The sequence below is a fragment of the Arachis ipaensis genome, chromosome B5 (assembly GCF_059453495.1).
Source record: "Arachis ipaensis isolate K30076 ecotype BB chromosome B5, ASM5945349v1, whole genome shotgun sequence".
NCBI classification, from domain to species: Eukaryota; Viridiplantae; Streptophyta; class Magnoliopsida; order Fabales; family Fabaceae; genus Arachis; species Arachis ipaensis.
Window position 1 is genome coordinate 18735595 of NC_142440.1, and position 10837 is coordinate 18746431.

The following is a 10837-nucleotide window of genomic DNA, read 5'->3' on the forward strand; positions in this document are numbered from 1 at the left end:
ATCCGGTCGACAACTCCCGGATTAGTCTCTCTATTGCGCATAAGGAGGAAAATTCTGAGGAAGAGTGCCCTACAACCTTCTCTTTTCAGAGGAAAATATTCCGAGAGAGCGTGCCCTACCACCTTCCTCTGGTTGTCGCATGATTCCGTGGGTTAGTGCCCTACCACCTAGCAATCAGAGAGAAGTCGCATTTTCAGGTGGAAGAATTCCGAGGGATAAGTGCCCTACCACCTTCTCCTTTTAGAGGAAAATATTCCGAGGGAGCGTTCCCTACCACCTTCCTCTGGTTGTGAGAATTATGAGTGAGAAGCCCATCTTCAACTCTCACATCTAAACATAGGCGGGATACTGCCACTGCCCCTACGACGGATAATAATGCATATTATGATTACATATTCAACCTTAGAGGACACTCTTCTAAACACACTTCCACTCATACTCATCACAACCATCATCCAGTCATAAGTTCCTTTCCGAACTCCTTAGCTTATCAGTTTCTCAATTCACTATCAGTACTCGCCAAGTTCACTACTCTTCCTTCTCTCTCAACCAAACTCATCCCCAATACACCAGAAACTTGGACCTCCGTTTGCTAACTTTTCATAATAGACATCAACTATAACCCTTAACTTATTTTCCATATTCCCATACTCAAAAGTAGGCCCAAAAGCTTTAAAATGGTGTTATAGAAGCTTACAACCTTGTTGGGAAGGTGAAATAGTTGAAAACAATTTTTAAAATTATGAAACAGGGCGTGTGCGTCCGCACAGGGTGTGCGTGCGCACGCACAGGAAGATTTTGAAAGTGTGCGTACGTACAGGTACTAAAATTTACAAGCATGTTCACTCGCACAAGCTGTGTGAGCGCCCCCAATAGACGACCCTTCCCGACTTGTGCATGCGCATAGGGCTGTGCGTCCGCACAGGTTGTAATGCTTCATTGATGTGTGCGCGCACAACATATGCCAGCGCTACTACCAGAGCTCTTTCCCCTGCCTGTGCGTATGCACAGGTCTATGCGTTCGCACAGAATAGAATTTTCGCAGGGTTGTGCGTGCGCACAAGGCTGTGCATCCGCACATATCAAAAAATCCTAAAATTATGCAGCTTTGCAAAATTTTAGATTTTTAACACCAACTTTGAATGATCATAACTTCCTTTACTCCAATTCTCACAAACTTTATATCGATTTAAAGGGTTTTCAAAGATCTTTAATTATAGACAAGTTTCATCAGATTTTGAAAACCGAGGCAAAAGTTATGATCAGACAAAGTTCACCAAAAAATCCATTTTTACCTAAAAACCTCAAACCTCAATTTTAACCAACTTTCCATTCAAAACCAAACCAAACCATGTCCAACCATCATAAATCACTACTACATACAACATCTTACCATTTCATATCATCCTCCTCAATTTCACACCTAAATTACTAAGCCATTACATCATATCTCACTACCAATCCAAAATTTCCAATTCAATCATAAATCCACACTCATAATCATCATCAACCAACAACAACTTCAACAACCAAAACAAATCCTCATAAATTCCAATAATCATTATCAAACTCCATCCATCATTAACCAAATCCATCATAACGCTCATCAACACCAATGATACCCAACAATCCTCAACAACCACAATAACCAACAATAAAAAACATCATCAATATTTGTCATCAAACATCATAATCATCAATATCCTTTATTCCAACCCACCATAAATATTTTACATTAACTCATCATCTTAATTTCTCAAAATTCTCATTATCCATCAATAATTCCATACACCAACAATTAACATCAATTCACATATAATTACTCATACACCTACAACATTCAATCCTATATTAGGGTCAACTAGCCTAAGTGTCCATGAACATTACATATTATATAAAGGAAACCAAAACCATACCTTGGCCGACTCCCAACCGCACCAAACACCAAAACAAAGCCACCAAGCTTGATCCAAGGCCTCAACCAACTCCAACAAACACCAAAACTCAATCTAATATCACATATACATACCAACATCAAAATCTAAGATACATAAAAAAACTAAACACAAGGGTTTAGTGAAACCTTACCTTACCCAACCTGATTAGGGGTAAAATCCAACATTTTTCCGCTACTAGAGATCACCTAAACAAGCAAAACTACAAAATCTACTCAAAAACCAAACATAAAAACGCACAGAACCTAGGGCACGAAACTGGAGAGGGGATTTCGATATCTTACCAGATTTGCCTAAATAAAATCGAAGAGCTTGCCAAGAACTTCGCCTAAATATAGCCTCCGGAAGGTGGAGGTGAAAAGTGCACTCTCTCTTCTTCCTCTCCTCTCTAAAAACCGCGGCCCTCTCTCTCTTAGGGCTGGAAAATGAGCTCAAAGCTCATTAAATGAGCTTATATATGTTGGACCTTGGGCCCGGTTTGGGTCTGGTCCAATCTGTTAGCGTTTTTGGTCCGTTTGGCCTATTTTGGGCCAAAACCTTTAAGATTAGTGTCCGATTTTCGATTCTAAAATTATTTTTGTCCTTTCAAAACAACAAATCAATTTTCTAAATATTATTTTCCAAAATACGCAGTACTGGACAGACTAGAGCCGGTACTGCTGGCTCAAGCGCCAGTACGCATTTTTACAAAAACTTTTCGAAAAATGTACATTTTCCAACTCAGAAAAATTCACTGAAATCAAATGTCACATTTTTATTTTCAAATTAAAACCTCTAAATTTTGAATCTATTTTGGACACTAAAATTACTTTATAAAACGGTTTTGCATGAAAACGCGGGTTCTTACAAAGTATATCAAGCAAGTACATACACGCCATAACCGATTGTGCTCCTCTATGAGAATCTCTGGATGAACAATAGCCATCATGTCGAGCGAAGCATAAAGCTTCCAAACAATCTACAGATGTTGACAGAATACATTAATTAGTCCATTAACGAAATGTATATATAGTTAAGTACTACATAAAAATTGAATCAAAATGAATAAACTTACATCTCGATTGCCTAATCATCTAACGCTAGGCGACAGTGGACGACTCTCTCCTCCATGTGGTCGGATGAAGGCAAGTAGGTGGCCCACCTGAACGAATACAATGTTATACAAAGTTAACAGGTAGAACCAATAAAAAAAAAGTTACAGTTCAAGCCTAACTGTACAAATATGTATACTTAAAAGCCAATGGGAAGGAATATGTGTCTAATCCCCGCAGCCTGAGGCTAGAAAATCGCCAGAAAATTCATGACTGCAGTAGCTGCAGGGGGCCTGCCAAGTTCGTCATGTTTTTGTTGGCCACCCGACACATGCAACGATATAGCCAGGCCAACGCTGCCGACCCCTAGCTATAACTGCCCATATCATCAAGCCTCGCCACAAAGGGCAACCACCGTATATGAACCCGGTTTTCACTCTTGTCACCGAACAACTGAGTGGAAAGCAGCATCATAATATAAGCCCGTGCATATATGCGTACGGTCCCCTCCGTAGCATCATCTGGTAGCACCCTGAACCTCTCATGAACCCAGGTGAAGTGGACTGTATACTGCTTCACCTTATTCTATGGTGGAAGCTCGCCAAACAATTCCTCAAACCAATCCCATGTCGGTTTGCCTTCTTCCATAAACTTCTCAAAATCAGTAAGGCACCCGAATACAAGCAAACCATCCACGGGCAACCCCAACTAGTATGCTACATCCTGCAGCGTGATAGTGTACTCTCCAAAGAGCATATGAAAGGTATGCGTCTCAGGACGCCACTTCTTAATGAAAGCACTGACTAATGGATCGTCCAACCAGAACCACCTGGCGTTGAGCCTCGCCAAGTGGTACAAACCGGCCCTCTCCAGATATGGTACGATCCTGTCATGCAGAGGCATGTTCTGCTGCCTCCGGACACTATATATATACTTAGCCGGCTGGAGCACGTGACAGAAGAAACCAAACATATAAAAAATCCAACACTAGTTTATAGTCATCTATCACAAACACTACAATTTTAAAGTTTAAACAGGTAACATACCGTTTTTATTTTCTAATCACAAAATTCAATGAAAGACATAAACGATTCAAGACCTTAATCTAAATTAATTAAATACTACATTTTGTGATTTAAAATAATAATTTAAATCTAAATTTAAATACATTAATTAACAATAACGAAACTAAAAATAACCAAAAATATGAAAAACACGAAAAATATTATACAAAATACATTAACTAAAAATAACCAAACTAACCTCTTCGTTTATGCTCCCAGCAAAGTGCGCAACGCCGTTGAGCCTGTATAGACTGCGTGCCTCCGCCATGGTCCTGACTCCGATCTCAACTCAACTCAACCACACTTTTCTTTCTTTTCCTCTCTCTAGAAAACCTCTACTTTTCTCTCTAGAAAACTTTTTTCTCCAGCACAAATGTAATCCGCGAGACCCCTTCAGCGTATTTATACTAACGCATAAACCGCTACACCCCTCTCGCGGTTTATGCACATTTTACGCCCACATATAAACTACGACACCCCTTTCGCGGTTTATGCTTATTTTTCGTAGCACGTAAACCGCGATACCCCTACAGCAGATTACGTGTATTCGTAAATCGCGGAACCCCTGTCGCGATTTACATAGATTATGAGAAAAATACATTTTAGCATCCACTTTGTATTTTATGCATTCTGATAAATATGGATCCCATATTATTTAATATACTAAATTGCTCAAATGTTTATATATACATGCGTTATGGTTATAATCTATCTATATAATATATACATACGATATTAACTTTTATTTTGTTTATTTTTTACTTTTTAGAATAAAGAAAATCTTGTCTTATATTAAACTTTTAATTACAAGAACAAAAAACTTAACAGTCCACCAGATAAAAAATGTTGAAGAAATAAATGAATAATATTGTAATATATAATAGGATTTACATTTTCTATGGTTTCTTTTATTCTAAAATATAGAATAAGAATAATAAATAAAAATTTACATTAAAATTTATTAGAAACTTTTAAAAACCAACAATTTTTAATAATTTTAATCAGTATTTAATCAGTATAAATATTAAATTATTTTTAATAAATAAATTTTATTAATTTATGTATATAAATTTTAATAAATATAAATATAATTTATATTAATTTATATGTATAAATTCTAATAATTATAAATATAAATTATATATTTTTTATGTGTAAATTTTTATAAATATAAATATAAACTATTAATAATTAAATACTAACTCAAAATGATAATATTTATTGATTATATAATATTATTAAAAAATTATATTAGTGGACACAATTATTCACTAATAATTTAAGAATTCAAATATACACATGAAGTTAAACTCTGTTGCTTTGATGGGTAATATTAAATTATTAATGAATAATTTTATCTATTGTATAGTTTTTTTTATGTATATTTTTATATATTCTTTTCATATAATATGATAATATTGGTTAAAGGCGAAAAACTTCGGCTTTCTTACCACTCTAACTTTACTAATTAAAAATTATGAATAGAAAAAATTATTGCAATGTATCTATTGTAACTCCTACCCTAAAAGTGCTTAACAAAAAATTTATGAATAAAAATAAATGATTAACTTTTTTTATATACTTGTACCATATTTATTAAAAAAACATTTGGTACATTTTCAATGTAAGAAAATTTTACACAAATAAGTAGATATTGCTACATCGACTAAAATATCTTATTTTTATGAGGAGTGATACACATATAAGTCATTTAGTTTACAAGTCATACAAGTTGGGAGAAACTTAACAAAAAATACGCTGACCCATATACGATTTTTATGGCGTGCTTCGCGTTCCTCCTTTTCTTCCTCCTCTTCCTTCTTCTTCTCCTTCTTCTTCTCATACTCTTCTTCTTTTTCCTCCATGAAAACGAGTTTCTTGCCAAATTTGATCTCCTTCGTGCATTCTCTCTTTACCTTTTCATTCGTTGTTTTATCTGCGTTATCACTTGTATTCTTGCTTCGTTTTTTTTTTCGATTTTCATGGTTTCTGAAATCAAGCTTTGAAATCGTTTTGAAGATAATGAAACTTTAGAAATACACCCAAACAATTACAGAAATACACCCAAACGATTATAGAAATACACCCAAAGGATTACAAAAATACACCCAAATAATTTAAAAAATACACCCAAAATTCGTTGAAGTACACCTTATGCATAATTCAGAACTCTTCTTCTTTCTCCTCCTCATCTTCTGTTGCTTCTTCTTCTTCATTTTCTTATTTCATATTCTCATAATTCTTTTTAGGAGGAAAAAATCAAACAAAGAAAAAAAAATACATAATGTTGCAAAATCAAAAGAAGAACGAGGAGAAACACAACGACGAAGATGAAACACTTCAAAAACGAAGAAGAAGAAGAAGAAGAAGAGGAGACACGGAAAGAGAAGAATGAGAAGAAAAAGAGGAGACATGAAGAAAGAAAAAGAAGAAGAAATAAATGACTTGTATGACTTGTATGAAAACGCTTGTAGGTGGAGAATTTTTCTTAAATTTATTATTAAAATTTATCTAAATTTATGAATATAATTAAATAATCATATAAAATATATTTTTTATTATCAGTATATTAAAATTAAATTATAAAAAACCTAAACATTTTCTAAGGTTAACCATATTTTATTGCCTTAAAGGTCGGAATTAAGTGTGGAGGGTGGACGATTTAGTTGCATGACTTTGAATTCTAATGATTTGTTTATTATTAAATCGATTTATAGTTTCTACTTAACCTTTCACCTCCCAAAAGATTATTCCGTCGAGCTTTATTCAAAGATTTAGCTTGAACCACCCCAATGAATTCGGAGTGCTTAGTTACAAAAAAGTAGCTACTAACTAATGAGCTTCACTTTAGAAGACATATAGCTTTGAATAATTTATAAATTTTTATGTGAGTCTTTATTCCATGTTCTTTGTGACTGCAGAGTTGCACATAAGATGTGCAAGAACATAAACAGATGGTTGAGAATAACTTTTTTACCTTATTTCTTATCCATTGATTATTAGAGAATTTATCTTCTCAATCTCACATTAGAAGGTCTTGTGACCCTTCTTTTCGCTAGCACTTTTTTTCTGTTATTTACGATATCTTTCGGTCTAACAAGTCAAGAGCTAATTTATTATGGATCTGAGTTCTATTTAAGAGTTTGTCATTGGCCAATTGATTGCTACATGCACATGGCGGAATTCGAACCCCTGACACTTGCTTAAGTGGACAAGTGAGCTGACCACTTGACCAATCCAAGTTAATTTTTTTTCGCTAGCACTATGAATTCATTATGGTTTCGTCGAAATAAGTTTATTTTTGAAAGAGATAGAGCCTTTCGTGAAGGTAAGAATCATGAACTAACTCTCTATTTGTACAATGACTATCACCTTACCCATGCTAAATTGTTTGACACTACAAGAAAAAGCTAAATACCGTTGGATTTACCGTCAAATTTAGCGTCGAACGTTAGTGGCAGATTTGATAATAAATTCGTCAGATAAAGAGGTTACCGTCGAATTTGATTTTTCGACGGTAAATTCGCTAGTAATAATTGGAGAAAAAATAAGAAAAATTGGCGCCGAGATCACCGTGGGATTTACCATTAGATTTATCCGCCGGTAATCCCTGATCAATGCAACACTGTATTTTGGTCACTTTTAAAGCGTTACCATTGGATTTTTTTGCCAGTAAAACTGACGGTAATCTTGCCTAAATTCGAACCGCGAACATCTCTCTCTCTCTCTCTCTCTCTCTCTCTCTCTCTCTCTCTCTCTCTCTCTCTCTCTCTCTCTCTCTCTCTCTCTCTCTCTCTCTCTCTCTCTCTCTCTCTCTCTCTCTCTCCAAACCATCTTCAACAGCCTCTCCACCAGCGTCAGCCACCACTAATTGCATCCAAAGAATACATGAACTCGGTTAGGTGCTCCTTGCAAAGTGTTGGTTGCTTTGTCACTACCATTTTTGTCCTCCCGACACTACTGTCGCTGTCGTTACTCCCTTAATCGCCGACCTGTGTCTCTCCTCCCTCCTACAAGTAGGTTGCCCTCATTCCTCTTTCTATTCCATCCTCGTTTTTATTTCATTTTAATTAAAAAACCCCTAACCCCCCTTTTTGAACCCTAACCTTAAATCCTAATTTGTGGTGTATGCCTATGTTCTTGTTTTATTTTGATTTTGTTGAATTTTTATATATTTTAGGGTTTGTGCTGATTTCGTTCTTTTTTTTTTTGTTTATTCTGATTTCGATTTTAGGATTTATTCCGGGTTCATTATTTTATTTTAATTTTAAAATTTGTGATTTTTGAATTCATTATTTTTTTATGATTTTTGTTCTTATTTGTTCTTAATTTGTTTCTGTTCTTGATTTTTGTTTTAATTTTTAGTTTGTTCTTGATTTTTGTTCGAAATGTTGCTGTGACCTATGAGGGTTGCCTTCTGTGGATGTTGTCAAACTGGACTGTGGTGGCTGGACAATGTGACTGGGTGAGACTGTGACTCTGTGAGACCTCTCCTTTGCCTCCAATTCAAGTAAGACCTTCTCTTTCTTCCTCTGATGGTGACTTCAGTCCCCTCTTCCCTTTTATTTTCTTTATTAAGTACTTTAATATTGTTCAATGAATCTGATGTACACTTGTGCTATGTTGCTTTCTTCTTTATTTTGTTCTTTGATTTATGAATGTAAGAATGATGATTTTGCTGAATGTTGGATTATTAAAATTTAAAGGTTAAATCTCAAAATAGTCTCTGAACTTACACTCGAGCCTCAAAGTAATCATTGAAGTTAATAATTACTCAAATTTGTCCCCAAAATTTCCCTCCGAGACCCATAGTATTCCCTAAAATAATTTGTGTCCATCTTTGCCAATGGGAGCACTAAAACGACATCATTTTGTACTTAAAAAAAAACCCTTTTGAGTCCCCCTCTGTAAGAACCGCATCTAATCAATCGGTTAATTAAGTGATTATATTGCCCACATTACGTTCCGAAAAAGTTAGAGTGAGAATTTGAGGATTTAAAGGTAATTTTTGGACTCAGTGCGTCTTTCTGAGTCAAAAAATGTGTTTTCTGCGAAAAATCGTGAACTGACAGTTGAACCGGTTGAACCAGTTCAAGTCTGCCCGAAACCGCATGAGAAAAAGTGAAAATAGTCAAGAACTTTAGAAAAATATTAGAAATAGAAAATCGGGCGTTAATTTTAAATGTTTGGCCCGAGGTTGGGCCAAACGGGCTAAAAACGCTAACGGATTGGACCGGGCCCAAGTTGGGCTCAAGCCCAACATATAAAAGGGTTCATTAAGTGAACCCACTTCAACATAACACACAAATAAAGTACACTCATGCTGCTGAGAGGGAGAAGAAGAGAACCTCCATTTTTACTATTCTCTTCAATCTTCTTAAGCTCATATCTTGAGCTATAGAGCTCCGATCGCCGCACCATTTGCGACTACGCGTTTCTTGTGACGAGCTCTACAAAACCCATATAAGAAATTGGTAAGGTAAGTTCTAAATCTTCCCAGTTCTTCTCCTCAAAATTTCGGGTATTTAGAGCTTTTGATTAAGTGAGTTTTGTGATTTTGGATGTTTAGGTTCACTCTAATCCTTGCTTAGCATTGGATTTTGGCTATCAAAACTGTTGGAAAAGGTAAGAAACTTAAACCCTTATGACATTATGTTTAAATGGAACCCTAGGTTGATTTGTGATGGTTTATGCATATATAGTTTGATTATTGTGAGTTTGGAGCTTGTTGGTGATTGTTGGAAGCTTGGATTATGGTTGGAAAGCTCATTTCGTGCTCAATTTTGAGTTTTTGATATATTGAAAATCGGCCAATGTATGGTTTCGGTTTCCTCTATGTAGTATATAATATTCATGGACACTTAGGCTAGTGACCCATAGGATAAGTTTGGAATTGAATGGTTGTTGAGTTGTTGAATGATGGTATGTGATGATTTATGGTGATTTGATTATTGTTGAGTTTGATTATAATTGATTGCTAAAGATATGATGAAGATGAATGATTTGTGAAGTTGAGAAGTGAATTGGTAATGTAGTTGGGAAATTGTTAATGAGATTTGATATATGTGATATACTAATGTTGATATTGTGGGTGAGGAAATGTGAAGGAAAAATGTGGTAAGCTTGGTGTAATATGACATAGAGGGTTGATTTTGTTGAAAAATGGAGTTTGGATTGGGTTGGTTTGGTTTTGGTTGTGTTTTACAAAGAAATTGTGGAAGTTGTGATTTTGGGTAAAAGTTGGTTTTTGGTGAAATTTGTTTGATCATAACTTTTGCCTCGGTTTTCAAAATTGGTTGAAAAAATTGGTTGAAATTTATTTAGAATTAAAGTTCATTGAAAACCCTTTAAACCAATATAAAGTTTGCAAAATTTGGAATTTCGTAGAGGAAGTTGTGATCATTCAAAGTTGGTGTTAAAAATCTGAAATTCTACAAAGTTGCAGAATTTCAGGATTTCTGATATGTGCGCGCGCACATCAATGAAGAATTGCAACATGTGCGCACGCACAGCGCTATGCGCACACACAAGTCGAGAATGGTCGTCTGTTGGGGCGCTCGCACACCCTGTGTGAGTGAACAGACTTTATAAATTTCAATATCTGTGCGTACGCACACCCCTGTATGCATGCACACATTTAAAATCTTCCTGGGCGTGTGCACGCATAACCCTATGCGGACGCACACGCCCTATTTCACAAATTTAAACTTTTATTTCAACCGTTTCACCTTCTCGACGAGGTTGTAAGCTTCTATAATATCATTTTAAGACTCTTGGGCCTATTTTG